Source organism: Salmo salar, chromosome 10 (assembly GCF_965601325.2).
Source record: "Salmo salar chromosome 10, fSalSal1, whole genome shotgun sequence".
Taxonomy (NCBI): domain Eukaryota; kingdom Metazoa; phylum Chordata; class Actinopteri; order Salmoniformes; family Salmonidae; genus Salmo; species Salmo salar.
This window is the reverse complement of record NC_138300.1, coordinates 95,980,600-95,993,177: the sequence shown is the minus strand read 5'-3', so window position 1 is coordinate 95,993,177 and position 12,578 is coordinate 95,980,600.

Genomic DNA, 12,578 nt, shown 5'->3' with positions numbered 1-12,578 from the left:
CTCTAGTGGGTACAAGTACTCTGGTGAGCCAGACTGGGAGTTCCCTAATTCCCATCACCTGTACACCTTTTTTTGTGATTCTGCTGTGGGGAGACCAGTCTAAGTCTCTCTGGATGCTCATTGAATCTGGGGCTGATGAAAGTTTTATGGATGCTACTATGGTTTCTGAATTAGGTATTCCCACTTAACCTCTCTCTGTCCCCATGGATTCAAGGGCATTGGACGGCCGCTCAATTGGATCAATCACCGATAGCACAGTGCCCGTTCAGACACAGGTTTCCGGAAACCACAGTGAGAACATACAGTTCCTCCTCATCAATTCACCCCATGTTCCTGTTCTGGGATTTTCTTGGCTCCAAAAACACAACCCTGTTATTGACTGGACCACGAGCTGCATCCTGGGTTGGAACCACTTTTGTCATTCTCACTGCCTTAAAGCGGCACAGCCGTCCCCGAGACATCCTCCTCAGTGCGTAAGCAAAGCCTTGGATGTCTCTGCCGTTCCCACTGAGTACCATGACCTCCTGGATGTATTCAGTAAGGCACATGCTACTTCTCTTCCCCCACACAGTCCTTATGATTGTGCCATTGATCTCCTCCCCGGCACCACACCACCTCGTGGTCAGCTATATTCTCGATCCGGGCAGGAGACCAAGGCCATGGAGGAATTCATAGAGGAGTCTCTGGCTACTGGAGGCATCCATCCGTCTGCATCTCCTACCAGCGCAGGGTTTTTCTTTGGAGAAGGACAATACCATGCGTCCGTGCATTGACTACCGAAGTCTTAATGATATAACGATCAAGAATCGTTACCGCCTACCACCATTTTTTCCCCAAGCTATACCTTCGGAATGCCTACCACCTGGTTCGGATACGCGAAGGAGATGAGTGGAATACAGCATTTAACACAGCCGGCGGACATTATGAGTACCAGGTCATGCTGTTTGGACTCACCAATGCCACCACTGTCTTCCAGGCCCTGGTAAACAATGTGCTCCGGGACATGTGAAATTGTTTTGTGTTCGTCTACCTTGACGACATCCTGGTCCTTCAGCGCCTACTGGAGAACCAGTTGTTTGTGAAAGCTGAAAAGTGTGAGTCCCACCGCTCTACAATCTCCTTTCCGGGATATGTCATCGCTGATGGAAATGTCCAAATGGATCCTGAAAAGGTGAAAGTAGTGGTAGATTGGCCTCAACCTAAGTCCAGGGTGCAGTTACAATGTTTCCTGGGGTTCGCTAACTTCTACCGCCGTTTCATTCGGGGCTACAGCACGCTGGCGGCCCCCCTCTCTGCACTCACCTCTCCCAAAGTACTGTTCACATGGTCTCCAGCTGTTGACAGAGCCTTTGTGGACCTGAAGCATCAGTTCACCACAGCGCCCATCCTCGTCCATCCGGACCCGTCTCATCAATTTGTGGTAGAGGTTGATGCCTCTGATGTTGGAGTGGGGGCCATCCTGTCCCAGCGATCTGCCCAGGACCAAAAGCCCCATCCCTGTGTCTTCCTATCCCATTGTCTCAATCTGGCAGTAAGGAACTACGATGTAGGCAACCGAGAACCTCTGGTGGTCAAGATGGTGCTGGAAAAGTGGAGGCACTGGCTGGAAGGAGCAGAACAGCAATTTCTGGTTTGGACCGACCATAAAAATGTGGAATATCTCTGTAAAGTCAAGTGCCTTAACTCCAGGCAGGCCCAGTGGACTTTGTTATTTTCAAGATTCAACTTCACCATTTCCTACCACCCAGAGTCCAAAAATGTGAAGCCTGATGCCTTCTCCCACCTATACAGTTCCTCTGCTACACCCTCGGTCTCCGAGACCATTCTCCCTACCTCATGCCTTGCGGTTTCAGTGGGTTAGGGTATTAAAACCCTGGTTCGCAAGGCACAACGTTCCCAGCCTGAACCTGAAGGGGGCCCGGCTGACCGGTTGTTTGTCCCAAACTCAGTGCGGTCCCAGGTCCTGGAATGGGCTCATTCCTCCAGGCTGACCTGTCATCCAGGTTCCCGTCGTACCCGAGCTTTCCTCCGACAACGTTTCTGGTGGCCCACAATGGTTCCTGACGTCTCTGCCTTCGTCGCCGCGTGCACTGTGTGTGTTCAGAACAAGACACCGCGGCAAGCTCCTTCTGGCCTCCTTCAGCCTCTACCTCATCATCCCTAGTCCCATATCTCTCTGGACTTTGTCACTGGGCTCCCTCCGTCTGATGGCAACACCGTCATTCTGACAGTAGTGGATCGGTTCTCCAAAGCTGCCCATTTTCATCCCTCTCCCCAAACAACCCTCTGTCAAGGAGACGGCCCAGCTCATGGTGCAGCACGTCTTCCGGATCCATGGACTCCCGGTGGACATTGTCTCTGACCGGGGTCCTCAGGTCTTGTCTCAGTTCTGGAAGGCATTCTGCACTTTTATTTGGTTGTCGGCCAGCCTATCCTCCGGATTCCATCCCCAATCCAACAGCCAGTCGGAACGAGCTAACCAGGACCTGGAAACCACCCTACAATGCCTGGTCTCAACCAACCCCACTACCTGGAACCGGTAACTGGTCTGGGTGGAGTATGCCCGGAAGACCCTTCCCTGTTCAGCCATGGGACTCTCCCCTTTGGAGTGCTCCATGGGGTATCCGCCTCCAATCTTCCCAGAACAAGAGCAGGAAGTCAACGTACCCTCGGCCCAGATGTTCGTCTGCCACTGTCGACGTACCTGGAGAAGAACTCGGGTGGCACTTCTCAAGACCAACTCCAGGTATCATCAACAAAAGGATTGCCGCCGGACTCCAGCTCCCCACTACCGCATTGGGCAGAGGGTATGGCTTTCCACACGGGACCTGCCCCTTCGGGTGGAGTCCCGCAAACTGTCCCCCCCATTTCATTGGTCCTTTTTCCCATCTCTAGAGTCCTTAGTTCCACTGCTGTCTGTCTCTTGTTACCCCGTACCCTCCGTATTCACCCTACTTTCCATGTGTCTAGGATTAAGCCCATGTCTCACAGCCCTTTGTCATCTGTCTCCAGGCCCACCCCTCCTTTCCATGTCATCGATGGCCATCCGGCATACACGGTAAAACGCCTCCTGGGTGTTCGACCACGGGGCAGGGGTTTCCAGTACCTGGTTGACTGGGAAGGTTATGGCCCGGAGGAGAGGTGCTGGGTTCCCACTAGAGACATTCTGGATACAGCCCTCATCGCAGACTTCCACCGCCGATACCCCGGTCAACCAGGTATGTGCCCAGGTAGGATGCCAGGTGGTGCCCCTAGAGGGGGGGGGGGGGGGGGGGGGGGCTGATCTGTTTCACCTGTCCTTGTGCTTATCTCCACCCCCTCCAGGTGTTGCTTATTTTCCCTGGTGTATTTATCCTTGTTTCCTGTCTCTCTGTGCCAGTTTGTCTTGTTTGTCAAGTCAACCAGCGTTTCTGTTTTTCAGTTCCTGCTTTCCCAGTCTCTCTTTTCTCGCCCTCCTGGTTTTGACCCTTGCCTGTCCTGACTCTGAGCCCACCAGCCTGACCATCTGCCTCCTGTGTCTGCATTTGGGTCTCGCCTTGTGCCCTTATAAATCTTAAAGTTTTTGGGCTGTGATTTCAGTTTAAAATGTTGAAGCCTGCATTCCGCCATTGAAATGAATGGGGATACAACAAGCTCTAAAGTTCATGAATTATGAATGGTAGCAAAAAGCTGTGTTGATGCCATCTAAGTTAAGACAGTCTGCACATTTGGGTTGGTGTTTGTAGCTGGAACGGATCAAGAGCAGTGGCAAATAAATGTTTTGCCTTTAGTCTATGGAGCTTTAATACAAATGTAAAACGGTTATAGTTCAAAAAGTACAAAAGTATCTATAATCTTTTTTACAAGCAATCTAAGTGGAGTTTGACTGTACATGTCAATGTTGGTTTGGTGTTTGTAGCTTTAATGGTTCAAGATCAGTGGCGGATCCAAATATTTTCCATTCAAGCCTATGGAGCTTTTATGAAGATTTAAAATGGTTATAGTTCAAAACGTATGTGGTATCAAAAGGCTATATACAAGTAACCTATTCCGAGCAACCTGCATGTTTTAAAGTTTGAATGACATTTCTAGCTTAAATAATTGAAGACTAGTATGTGTACCAGTCTTTTTAGCTAACATTCCACTCCTTGTCACTCCTGTCATTTGCCAAAGAGACTGGCCTTTCGGCAGTCTCAATGCTAAATATGCAGCCAGCGCAGTAGCTGATTGGTAGTTGGAAACAACATTCATCTTTTCCATAACAACTGGTCAGGAGTTGTGCTCAGTAGTTATGATCTCTCATTGTGTTGTTGTGTGGTCAGTAGTTGGTTGGGTGTGGTCAGTAGTTATGTGGATGTGGTCAGTAATTGTAGTTGTGTGGTTAGTTGGTTGTGGGTCAGTAGTTGTGGCCAGTAGTTGTGTTTTAGTAGGGTTGTGGTCAGGAGTTGTGGTCAGTAGTTGTGTGGTTGTGGTCAGGAGTTGTGTTCAGTCATTGTGGTCACTAGTTGTGGTCAGTAGTTGTGTGGTCAGTAGTTATCAGTAGCTGTGTTGTGTTCAGTAGTTTTGGTAAGTACGTAGGTGTGTAATTCAGTAGTTGTGCTCAGTCGTTGTGGTCAGGAGTTGTGTGGTTTAGTAGTTGTGTGGTTGTGGTCAGTAGTTGTGGTCAGTAGTGTTGTGTTCAGTGGTTGTGGTCAGTAGGTGGGGTTCAGTAGTTGTATGGTTGTGGTCAGGAGTTGTGTTCAGTCATTGTGGTCAGTAGTTATGGTCACTTGTTGTTGGGTGGTCAGTAGTTACGGTCACTAGTTGTTGTGTGGTTGTGGTCATTAGTTGTGTGGTCAGTAGCTGTGTTGTGTTCAGTAGTTTTGGTAAGTACATAGGTGTGTGGTTCGGTCGTTGTGGTCAGGAGTTGCGTGGTTTAGTAGTTGTGTGGTCAGTAGTTGTGTGGTTGTGGTCAGTTATGGTCTCTAGTTGTTGATGTTGTTGTGTGGTCAGTAGTTGGTTGGTTGTGGTCAGTAGTTTTGGTAAGTATGTAGGTGTGTGGTTCAGTAGTTTTGTGGCCTCTAGTTGTGTGGTCAGTAGTTGTTGTAATCAGTAGTTACGGTCTGTAGTTGTGATGTGATCAGTGGTTGTGGTCAGTAGTTGTGGCATTATGGTCAGACTTGGTCAGTAGTTGTGGCCAGTGTTGGTCAGTAGTTTTGTGGTCAGTAGTTGTGGTCAGTAGTTGTGTGGTTGTGGTCATTATTTGTGTGGCTCAGTAGATGTGTGGTTGTGTTTAGTAGTTGAGGTCTGTAGTTGTGTGGTTGTGGTCAGTAGTTTTGGTAAGTATGTAGGTGTGTGGTTTAGTAGTGTTGGTATGTATGTGTGTGGGTCAGTAGTTGGGGTCAGCAGTTGGGGTCTGTAGATGTGTTGTTGTGGCCAGTAGTTCTGTGGTTGTGGTATTATGGTCAGTAGAATTGGTCAGTAGTTTTGTGGTTCAGTAGTTGTGGTCAGTAGTTGTGTGATTGCGGCCAGGAGTTGAATTCAGTATTTTTGGTCTCTAGTTGTGTGGTTGTGGTTATTAGTTGTGTGGTTCAGTAGTTGTGTGGTTCAGTAGTTGTGTGGCTCAGTAGTTGTGGTTGTGGTCAGAAGTAGTCAATTGTGTTGTGGTCAGAAGTAGTCAATTGTTGTGTGGTCAGTAGTTGTGATTAGTAGTTGTGGTCTGTAGTTATGATCTGTAGTTCAGTTGTTGTGGTCAGTAGTTGTGTGGCTGTGGTCAGTAGTAGACAGTAGTTTTGTGGTCAGTAGTTGTGTGGCTGTGGTCATTATTTGTGTGGTTCAGTGGTTGTGGTCAGTCGTTTTGTGGTCTGTAGTTGTGTGGTTCTGGTCATTAGTTGTGTGGTTCTGGTCAGTAGTTGTGTTGTGGTCTGTAGTTTTGGTAAGTATGTAGGTGTGTAGTTCAGTTGTTCGGTTCAGCAGTTAGGGTCTGTAGTTGTATTGTTGTGGCCAGTAGTTCTGTGGTTGTGGTCAGCAGTTGTGGTTCAGTCGTTGTGTATTCAGTAGTTGTGGTATTATGCTCAGTAGTGGTCAGTAGTTGTGGTTCAGTATTTATGGTCTCTAGTTGTGGTCACTAGTTGAGTGGCCCAGTAGTTGTGGTCAGTAGTTGTGTTGTTGTGGTCAGTAGTTGTAGTCAGTAGTGTTGCGGTTCAGTGGTTGCGGCCAGTAGTTGTGTTCAGTATTTGTGGTCAGTATTTTTGGTCTCTAGTTGTGTGGTTGTGGTCAGTAGTTGTGTGGCTCAATAGTTGTGTAGTTGTAGACAGTAATTTTGTGGTCAGTGGTTGTGGTCAGTAGTAGACTGTGGTTGTGGTCAGGAGTTGTATGGTTGTGGTTCAGTAGGGGTGGTCAGTAGTTTTGTGGTTGTGATCAGGATTTGTGGTCAGTAGTTATGGTCTCTAGTTGTAGTTGTGGTGTGGTCAGTAGTTTTGATAAGTATGTACGTGTTTGGTTCAGTTGTGTGGCTCAGGAGTTGTGAGGTCAGTAGTTGTGGTATTATGGGCAGTAGTCTTGGTCAGTAGTTGTGTAGTTGTGGTCCGTAGTCAGTCGTTTTGGTAAGAATGTGTACGGTTCAGTAGTTTTGTGGTCAGTAGTTGTGTGGTTGCGGTCAGGAGTTGTGTTCAGTAGTTGTAGTTGTGTAGTTTTGGTCATTAGTTGTGTGGTTCGGTAGTTGTGTGGTTGTGGTCAGTAGTTATGTTGTTGTGGTCAGTAGTTGTGGTTCAGTAGCCGTGGTAGTTTTCCCTGTGGCTCTGTTGGTAGAGCATGGTGTTTGCAACACCAGCAGGCTGTGTGCAACGCCAGGGTTGTGGGTCCAATTCCCATGGGGGCCCAGTACAACAAAAAAAAAATGCTTGAAATGTATTAAATGTATGCATTCACTACTGTAAGTCGCTCTGGATAAGAGCGTCTGCTAAATGACTAAAATGTCAAATGTTGCGGCCAGGAGTTGTGTTCAGTATGTTTGGTCTCTAGTTGTGGTTGTGGACAGTAGTTTTGTGCTTGTGATCAGTAATTGTGATTAGAAGTTGCAGTGTGGTGTTGTTGTGGTCAGTAGTTGTGAGGTTGTGGTTCAGTAGTTATGTTGTAAATAATTGTCTGGCTGTGGTCAGTAGTTGTGTTCAGTAGTTTTAAGTATGTGTATGGTTCAGTAGTTATGGTCAGTGGTTGTATTGTTTTTGTCAGTAGTTGTGGTCAATAGTTGCAGTCAGTAGTGTTAAGGAGTTGTGTGGTTGCGGTCAGGAGTTGTGGTCAGAAGTTATGGTCTGTAGTTGTGGAGTTGTGGTCAGTAGTTGTGTAGTTTTGGACATTAGTTGTGTGGCTCGGTAGTTGTGTGGTTGTGGTCAGGAGTTGTGTTCAATAGTTGTGATTAGTTGTTGTGGTCAGTAGTCATGTTCTGTAGTTGTGTTGTTATGGTTAGTGGTTGTGGTCAGTAGTTGTGTGGTTAAGTAGTTATGTTGTAAATAATTGTCTGGTTGTGTTCAGTAGTTTTGTGCACTCTTAGAAAACAAGTTTCTGGAAAGAACCAAAAAGGGTTATATGCTTGCTTCATATATGACACCTCTTAGGGTTCAGAAATTGGTTCCATATAGAACCCTATAAGGAACCCATGGGTTCAATATGGAACCTATTTTGGTTCAGTGAAGAAGAACCCCGGGGGTTCTGATCAAAGAACCATATAAAAAGGTTTTATATAGAATCTTTAAGGGTGCTACATATGAAGCATGTCACACCCTGATCTGTTTCACCTGTCTTTGTGATTGTCTCCACCCCCCTCCAGGTGTCAACCATCTTCCCCATTATCACTTGTGTATTTATACCTGTGTTCTGTTTGTCTGTTGCCAGTTCATCGTGTTTGTCAAGCCAACCAGCGTTGTGTCAGTGCCTGCTTTTCCCCAGTCTCTTTTCGCGTCCTCTGGTTTTTGACCCTTGTTGTCCTGACCCTGTACCCACCTGCCTGCCATACTGTACCTTTGCTCCACCTCTGGATTACTGACCTCTGCCTGACCTAAGCCTGCCTGCCGTCCTGTACCTTTGCCCATGTTGCTGTAATGTTGCTGTTACTTTGACACGGTCTGCATCTGGGTCTTACCTTGATCACTGATAAAGAAGGCAAAATAACCCTTTTTGGTTCTATCCATAACCTTTTTTTCTAAGAGTGTGGTTGTGGTCAGAGTCTATTGTTGCGTGTGGAAAAACTTCTCATCGCATGGTGTGTTTCGGGTGAATTATGAAGCAAGTGAACGGAGACAGCTTCACTCTATCCAATCAGAGCAGCAGGATCAACGTACAGCCCGACCTTCTATTCCAGACAGGCAAACTAGCCAGTTGAATTATTTAGAGCACAGAGCATGATCCTGAGAAGGAGGATGACGCTAGTGAGCATTAGAAATATTTTCTGTATCATTCCAGTTCGCCCAGACTGGGGAAGCATTTGAAATCTTAGCGCTAGCTGTTCAGTCTGAAACAGAACTTTAAAGAAAGGAGTCGATGGGTTATTGAAACAGCTCTACCTATTGATTAGGTAGAAGCTATTCCCAATCCGCTTTCTTATTTGAAAAGTAGAGAAGTAGAGGAAGATTGCATATGCTCTAAGTTTTTGTCTGATTTGTTGTGAGAATGCAGTTGTTTGGAAAAAGTTGAGAAAAAAATGTGTTCATGCAGTTACTGAAAGTTAACTTTTTATTTGCAAGATATATTTTTGTTCAGCCGCCAGATTTGAATAGTAAAGAAGTAGACAAAGATGTTGGCGCCCCCCAAGGGTTCATTCTGTGGGAGAGATCTTTGTGTACTATACTCAGCCTTGTCTCAGGGTAGTAAGTTGGTGGTTTGAAGATATCCCTCTAGTGGTGTGGGGGCTGTGCTTTGGCAAAGTGGGTGGGGTTATATCCTTCCTGGTTGGCCCTGTCTGGGGTTATCGTCGGACGGTGCACAGTGTCTCCCGACCCCTCCTGTCTCGGCCTCCAGTATTCATGCTGCAATAGTTTGTCAGGGGGCTAGGATCAGTCTGTTATATCTGGAGTATTTCTTCTTTCTTATCCGGTGTGAATTTAAGTATGCTCTCGCTCTCTCTCCCGGAGTACCTGATCCCTGGGACCATACCTCAGGACTACCTGGCTTGATGACTCCTTGCTGTCCATGTGGTCATGCTGCTGCTCTAGTTTCAACTGTTCTGCCTGCGGCTATGGAACCCTGACCTGTTCACCGGACGTGCTACCTTGTCCCGTTAGAGGAAACGTCTTTGACATGTGTAGTTAAACAGCTGTATCGTTTGATTGGTATAATATATTTTGGTTCTGAGTTCAGATTTGAAAAGCAGAGAAGTGGAAGATGTCATTAACTTTTTGTCTCAGTTGTTGGCAAAGTGGTCAAAGTGAATGAAGATGGGTAAAAAGGACAAAAAGTCTAACCTTCAGTGGCGATTTTAGCATGTAAATCTTTTTGGGACAAAAAATAAAGAAATGGGGGTTGCATGCCAGCAAAGCCACTACATTACACAACACTAACCAATACATTCATTGCACTATAATGGTGCCAACCGGTGTCCAACAACTGTTAGGGCCTACATAAAGCTGTCACAACAGCAGAGTTTTCTTTTCAGCACCATAGAGTGAATCCTTACACCTGGCTATCAGCGGAGCCTTGTCTGGCAGCAAAACAGTTCATTCAGCCTCATTTACTGCCTTTAAAAACAAACATAGCTGATATGGATGACATGCTTAAACAAATGTGGTTTCTACTGACAATTGAGATGTACAAACTATGTCATAAGAGAACGACGAGCAGATAAGAGGCATTCCGTAATATTCATTAAGACATTAATGAGCGAGCTAAGATGGACGTAGTCAATATAAGTATTTGTTCAGCACTTTTGAAATGTACAGTGACAGAATTCCGAACATGGGCCGTTCTTACAGTATTCTCCCAGTATACCAAGCTAGAAACGTAGGATAAAGAAAGAGGGCATATAAACAGACACTGAAAGTTCTTACAATAATCAATGATTTCATTTCTCTAAAACAGGCTATAGGCTACATGTGCATCATCAGAGTCAGAACAGTAGGCTAAGTTATGAGGGAGGAAATGGACCACATGGGCTACTAACCGCTTACTATACAACATACACTTAGCATTACTTTCTTGGCTACAGTATACATATCTCCCTGGCATATTTGGACTCACATTGTTGTGCTGTGTTCACTTGAACAGAAAGGTGGCGTGGCGGTCCTTCTTGTGGGATCTAGAAATAGGCCCGAAATCCCAACTAGGAATTCTGATTTGGATAACCGTTCAAAATAATTATCCGTATTTTCCCAGTCGGAGCTAGTTTTATCCACTTGTCTTGAAGTTTCCAGTTGTCTTGCACTCACTGAAGACTGAGATTTCCCAGTTCCGAGTTTCCAGTTGTTTTGAACGCGGCAGAAGTCATGCTGGATTGACAGATTGGCCAATGGATTCAAACGTTTTTGGCCCATGGTGTTAACACCTTTTTCATGATATCCAATTGGTAGTTAGAACCTTGTCTCATCGCTGCAACTCCCCTACGGACTCAGCGAAGGTCGAGAGCCAAGCCGCAATGCTTCTTGACACACTGGTCGCTTAACCTGGAAGCCAGCCGCACCACTGTGTCGGAGGAAACACTGTCGGAACTGACGACCGAGTCAGCTTGCAGGCACCCGGCCCGCCACAAGGAGTCGCTAGAGCATGATGAGACAAGGACATTCCGGCCGGCCAAACCTTCCCCTAACCCGGACGATGCTGGGCCAATTGTGCGCTGCCTCATGGGTCTCCCGGTCACAGACACAGCCTGGGATCGAACCCGGGGTTGCAGTGGCGCCTTAGCACTCATTGTTGAATTTGCAATTTCCAACTTGTTGTGTAATGTTTATGTCCAATGGCCGATGAGCACCGATATGTTTAATCTATAATTTCACTTCATATGACAAGGATTGAAAAGGATTTGCTAGTAGATTGCCGACTTAATGCATGATGACTGCTTGTCTGGCTTGATAGCTAAGATTATGAAAGTATGATTTTGACATGAACAGTCCAATCAAAGCTACGGTAGATATAACGTGATTTGACGTCATTTTATCTGTGGCCAATGACCTTAAGCCTTCTTGGATGGGCACTTCTAATCTATGACAGCACCCAAGAGTCTTGAATTTTCGAATTTTCAGTTCTCTGCAGCTAGCGACTGGAACGAGCTGCAACAAACACTCAAACTGGACAGTTTTATCTCCATCTCTTCATTCAAAGACTCAATCATGGACACTGACAGTTGTGGCTGCTTCGCGTGTTGTATTGTTGTCTCTACCTTCTTGCCTTTGTGTTGTTGTCTGTGCCCAATAATGATTGTATCATGTTTTGTGCTGCTACTGTTACAGGTCCCAGTTTTGGGACTGGTGCCACAGATAATTGTTCCTGTAACACAGGATAAATTACCAATCCCATTAAAGGTTAAACAGGTTAAATAGAGGTTAAACATCAGTTACAACATTAAATTCTCTAAAATGCAAAGCGAACACGTCTCACTGCCCCCTACTGGCCAACAGTTGTATAAATGCCTCGTGTAACCGATATGAAATGGCTAGTTAGTTAGCGCTGGTGCGCGCTAATAGCATTTCAATCAGTGACGTCACTCGCTCTGAGACTTGAAGTAGGGTTTCCCCTTGCGTTGCAAGTGTTCCGTCCCTCTCTTCGCCCCAACCCCTGGCTTTTGTGGCGCGATGGGTAACGAGCCCGGGTTGGGGCGAAGAGAGGGACGGAACACTGTTACACTCGCAATGGCGAAACCTTGGAGGACTGACATTTCAGTAAAAGCATCCTTTCCCAATACAAAGAAACAATACATAAACACAAATGTGACCATACATTTTGTGTGTGTCACACTAACATGTTGTGCTGCTACCATGTTGTGCTGCTGCCATGTTGTGTTGCTACCATGCTGTGTTGTCATGTGTTTCTGCCATGTTATGTTGTTGTCTTAGGTCTCTCTAGTCGTGATGTGTGTTTTGTCCTATATATATATATATTTTTCATCCCAGCCCCCGTCCCCGCAGGAGGCCTTTTGCTTTTTGGTAGGCCGTCATTGTAAATAAGAAATTGTTCTTAATTGACTTGACTAGTTAAATAAAAAATACAAAAATAAATACAAATTGGTTCTTGCTATTTGGGATCCCGAGACCTCCAACTCTGACATCACCCCATTGAAGTTGAAATTTAAAATGGTTAAGGTAAAGATTAGGTAAGGGTTAAGTTTGGGGTTAGGGTAGGAGTTAAGGTTAGGATTAGTGTTTAGCTAGGGACCATAGAATTCTTATGATGGGATAAAGGTCAGCTATTTTGGTCGGGGAGTTGGCCAACCATGGTTTGCCAGTGATGTGATAAGATGTTGTATAAAAAATGAATTTCAATAATTTATCTGGAATGTATGTTTGCTAGCCAGCCAGTTTTAGAGATTCCATTAATTTTTTGTAATTCACTGACAATATGCCAACATTCCACTGAAATCAGTTGATAATAGGATTTAGACAAGTTGTAAATGCAACAAGTACTGATATTGTATCATA